The sequence below is a fragment of the Capsicum annuum genome, chromosome 5 (genome assembly GCF_002878395.1).
Source record: "Capsicum annuum cultivar UCD-10X-F1 chromosome 5, UCD10Xv1.1, whole genome shotgun sequence".
Lineage (NCBI taxonomy): Eukaryota > Viridiplantae > Streptophyta > Magnoliopsida > Solanales > Solanaceae > Capsicum > Capsicum annuum.
In genome coordinates this window covers 156410691-156416200 of record NC_061115.1, presented here as the reverse complement: position 1 = coordinate 156416200, position 5510 = coordinate 156410691, and the positions used below count along the sequence as shown (strand labels likewise).

The 5510-nt window shown below is 32.8% G+C and overlaps 1 pseudogene; it reads left to right on the top strand.

Annotated features, from left to right (window-relative positions):
- The first annotated feature begins 1524 nt into the window (after positions 1 to 1524).
- Positions 1525 to 2425, top strand: LOC107872442 (annotated as a pseudogene).
- The last annotated feature ends 3085 nt before the right edge of the window (positions 2426 to 5510 follow it).

The following is a 5510-nucleotide window of genomic DNA, read 5'->3' as shown; positions in this document are numbered from 1 at the left end:
ATCAAGAAGATAACTCCTTTCACGGAGATCAAATTCAAATATTCCTACGTTTGAGAAATATGTCACTAACGACCCTCGAATTACAAACCCTCCTTTCATGGAGATCAAATTCAAATGTTCCTACATTCGAGAAATACGCCACTAACGGCCCTCGAATTACGGAGAAATTCATATCTAAATGTTCCTACATTTGAGAAATGTGCCACTAACGGCCCTCAAATTACGGAGAAATTCATATCCAAATCTTCTTAAGTTCGAGAAATATGCTACAAACGGTCCTCGAATTACGGAGAAATTCATATCCAAATCTTCATACATTCGAGAAATATGCTACTGACGGACCTCGAATTACGGAGAAAATCAAAAGAAAAGAATCAGGGGAGGAACAGATTTGTACCCCCATCATTTATCAATAAAACTGTTGTTTCTTTATATTTTTATTTTTGGTTGAAGTTTATTTTCCATGAATTAAATTGTGTTGAAAATAAATTGGCACGCCTAGTGGGACCAAATCTGCCCTTCATCTCTTCTCTCTTAAATCAAATATACAAATCTGTAGCTGCAGGATCATAAAGATGGTGCGGTACTTTAAGACTCGTCTTTGAGTTTCATCAAGTCTACACTCCGACAAGCCTTGAAGCAGGGGACATTTGTAGACCTTGAAATTTTGTGGACTCTACAAAAGGAGTTGAATTTTGGTTAGAGTTCTTGGAGGCTACTTTACCCTAAATCTAGCTTGATGGCTACTCAACCTAAACCCTAAATTATGCCTATATAAATCTAGCTTGATGGCTACTCAACCTAAACCCTAAATTATGCCTATATAAAGGTGGCAAATATCCTTTAAAAGACATCTCCAGTATCCCACAAATTCACGAGATATTCACAAAGAGATCAAAGATCTCAAAAGTCCCAATAAATTCATGGGATATTCATAAAGATCAAAACCCTCTCTTTTTGATAATCAAATACATCAAGAAGACAAATCCTCCTTTCATGGAGATCAAATCTAGATGTTCCTACGTTCGAGAAATACGCCACTAACGGCCCTTGAATTACAGAGAAATTTATATCCAAATCTTCATACATTCAAGAAATATGCTACTGACAACCCTCAAATTACGGAGAAAATCAAGAGAGAAGAATAAGGGAGGAACAGATTTGTAACCCATCATTTATCAATAAAATTGTTGTTTCTTCATATTTTTATTCGTGGTTGAAGTTTATTTCCATGAATTAAATTATGTTGGAAACAAAAATGAAAATTTTTTTATTTTAAATTCTATAACGACAAATAATTTGAGACTGGCAGGGTAGTTTAAAATGGCTGCTGCGGCTCTTTCTAGTATATAGTCAAAGTAAGGAAAACAATAAGGTTATATTCCTCCAAATTTGAAAAAAGAAAAGAGATGGTCAACATACATACAACTAAAAAATGTTTAGAAAATTGGTTCTGTATATCTTACCACACTATATATACTTGTCCTTTCTCTTCCATTTAAGTCATCAATTTTCGACTTTAGAGTTGCATTCTCTCTTCCTTCAGTTTTCAAATTAAGAGTTAACCACATTCTTTTATTCCTTAAAAGAAGAAGAAAATGCTATCATATTTAGCAATGGCCTCAGCTGCAGTTTGCAGTAATATAGTTAATCGTACTGAAGAAGAAGAGATTGTCCGCCCCGTGGCCAACTTTCTCTCCAAGTCTATGGGGCGATCTTTTCCTTTCTTTCTCTATCGACAATCAGGTAATTAATTAATATTCATCATCTTTTCTTCATAGTACCTTCTTAGTTCTTTGTTTTTATTTGACTATGTAGTTTGATTTCTTTTGGCTTTTGAATATATTTATAGGTTGCACAAAAGTATGCTCAAGAGATTGAAGTGTTGAAGGAAGAAACAAGGAGTATGTTGTTAGCTACTAGAGGGAAATTGGCTGAGACATTGAATTTGTTTGATGTTATTGAACGCCTTGGCATAGCCCATCACTTTGAGAAAGAAATCGATGAGATTTTTGATCAGATTTACAATGAAAATTCAAACTTTGAGGGCGATGACTATAATGATGAGCTATTCACTTGTGCTCTTCAATTTCGATTGCTTAGGTAACATGGTTACAACATCTCTTTAAGTAAGTACCTCTTGAAGTACTACAAATTCCCTATTGTAGTATTTTATATATATATATATATATATATATATAAATTTTCAGCAATTTTTTAGATCAAAATGGCAAACTCAAGGAGTCTCTTGCTAGTGATGTATTTAGGATTATTGAGCTTGTATGAAGCTTTACATGTCAGGATTCATGAGGAAGATATTTTAGAAGACGCACTTGATTTCTCCACTACTCATCTTAAGTTTGCAACTCCACATTTGAACTCTCCTCTTAAGGAGCAAGTGACGCATGCCCTTGAGCAATCTTGAGCAATCTTTGCACAAAGGAATTCCTCGAATTGAGATTCAATTCTTTATCTTATCAATCTATGAGAAGCAGGAAACAAAGAATGATGTGTTACTTTGATTTGCCAAATTGGATTACAACTTGCTCCAAATGTTATACAAACAAGAACTTGTTGAAATATCAAGGTGAGAATATATAAAAATAATTAAACCTTTTCGATTGATCATTTATCAAGTACTGATGTTAATATGTTATGTTGTAGGTGGTGGAAAGATTTGAATTTCATCAATGCACTTTCACATGCTAGAGATAGAGTAGTTGACTGCTACTTTTGGGCATTAGAAGTGTTTTAAAGGCTGAGGCGTTTTACCAATAGTACTTAATTAATGAAACCCCACCTTCTCGTTATTCGATCAGTATGTTAACACACCCATTACTATATTAAAAGAGAGCAAAAAAAGTAAATAACTTGAAAATTAGTCATTACATGACTTGCAAAAATCTAAAAGAAAAGAAAAGAACTAGGAAGATGAAAGTGTGAACCCAACACCTTCTTGAGTAGCGGTACCATCAACACACCGTCAAATACATTTGAAAGTGTATTTTTAAGCTTTCGTTTACTTTTGATTTGAGTATCTAAGAATTTATCAATCATATATTTTAATATTAAGTTTAAATTAGATACTATTTAATAAAAAAAAATTATTTTATTTTGTAAAGTTTTCTGGGCTTACGCCTAATTCATGCCTCACGCTTAGGCGAACTCCCCAATGATTAGGCAAACGCCTCAAATTTTGGGGCGTTCGCCTTTCGATACTTTCGCCTCCCCAAAATGCCTCGATACATTTTTTGCTGCGCTTCACCCCAAGACTCGCCTCAGACTGTCTTTTAAAACACTGATTAGGAGTATATTTTTAGCCTCAATATTCTCAAGCTCGCGTCATGCACGTTAAGACAATAGAAATGATTTTGATTGTGGATGACAACTATGATACTTATGGTACAATTGAAGAACTTTCCACATGCACAGATGTCATACAAAGGTATAGCTACCTAAGTGAATATCCTGAAAAGATTAAACTAATTTTTTATTTATGCTATTTTGGAGTGCATAAATTTATTTGTGATTTGTCACCTTATAAATAGGATATTAAAAAAATTGTTCGTCTGCCTGATTACATGAAAATCAGTTCTAAAGTTCTTCTAGATCTTTACGAGGATTGTGGAAAGAAAATGTCTAGCGATGGGAGATCTCATGTTATTTATTACACAAAAGAAAGAGTAAGCCTCATCGACCTAACTTTCAATTTATTTTTTCCTTTAATATATTTCTAACTTTGCTTTTTCCACACGTCTTTTTATGAATCAGAAGCAATCGAGTTACAATTTTCTAACACTTCAAATTCGTATGCTAGGTGTTCATAGATGAAAGAATTGGTAAGAAGTTATAATAGCAAAATGATTTATTGAAGGACATATGCCACCTGCATCTGAATACCTACGAAATGCATTTGTAACTACCACTTACTACTTCCTTGCTACAACATCGTATTTGGGCATGGCATATGCTAAGGAGCAAGAATTTGAGTGGTTGTCGAAAAATCCAAAATTTTTTTGAAGGTTGTGTGACTATATGTCGAGTTATTGATGACATAGCCACGTACGCGGTATGAGACTATGAGTTGTATTTCATAAAGTTATAACAATATGTGATATTTGAATAAATAGAGTGGTGCATCAACAGTTAAGGCAATATAAAAGTTAACCGCCTTCGCAGGTCGAGAAAAACATGGGACAACTTTCAACAGAAATTGAGTGTTACGTGAGAGATTATAGTGTATCAACAAAAGAGGCAATGACTAAATTTCAAGAAATAGGTAAGACAAGATGGAAGGATATTAATGAAGGAATGCTTAGGTTCACTCCAAAATCTATGGAGTTTTTATCTTGTATTCATAATCTTGCTCAACTTGTTGATGTTACATATAAACACAATGAAGATGAACATACTCATCCTGAGAAAGTCTTAAAACCTCACATTATTGACATGGTTGTGGACTTAATCAAAATTTAAGCCATCAATTATTGGTTTTAATAAAATCTTCATCTCTTTGTCGAAAAAGTTATGTTTTTGTCTTTTTTTTTGTTGTATAGTGTACTTTCTAACAAGGATCTCCTTAAAATAATTCACTTTTGTTTTTGTTTTTTCATTTCTTGATTGAACAAGTTAAGTTAGAATATTTGTAGTTTCTAATTCAGTATGGTCCATAGTGACCCCAATGTTTTGTAATGATGCATGAGATTTATTTATAATATTCTATCTTTTAACTAAAAGTTTCAATATTGATGTATTTGATAAGGACAACTGTTAAACAAGAATGTGTGAGAGAGATCTATTTGTAATTTACGTTCTCCCTAGATCTCAATATGTGAGAATAAATTGAATATGTTGTTGTTTTTGTTATTTCGGGCTTCTATATGAAGGTGGTTAATCATGAAACAGGGGAAGCATCACCACCATTTAAAGAACAAGGTCTCCTAGAAATAAACTTGAATTCAAGCAATTATTAACATGATCACAAGTAATAACACAAGTTAACAAAGGATTCTGCTCGTTAAAAGTGGGAGAAATAAACCAAGCAAATCATTTACTTGGGTTTATAAATATATTTATATTATTTTTTGAGTGAACATGATGGTATTAGAATATTTTAGTCCAATGGCTTGCTTTTTAGCTATATTGAGAAAAGGGAAAGGGTAAAAACATTTCTTGAAACCACGCAAAATTGAAAAAATAAACCCCCCTCCCTCCCATATCCCCACCACCAATCATTAGTTGATTGAACATGGAGGTATCAAATAATTTTCTTAATAAATAGAATTTTTTTAATTTCTTATTCATTTCTGAATTGAAGTAAATAATCATTTTACTCATATATTATTCGATTTTAAAGTTAGGATTAAAAAAAGGATAAGCAATATGTAACAACCGTAGTAGTGATTATTAGATTTTTCTGGATTTTGACTATTTTACCTTTTTTCATAGTTGATATATGTTAATTATGAGTTGTGGGGTTGGTTGACATGGTGTCCTATGCGTTCTGGAGT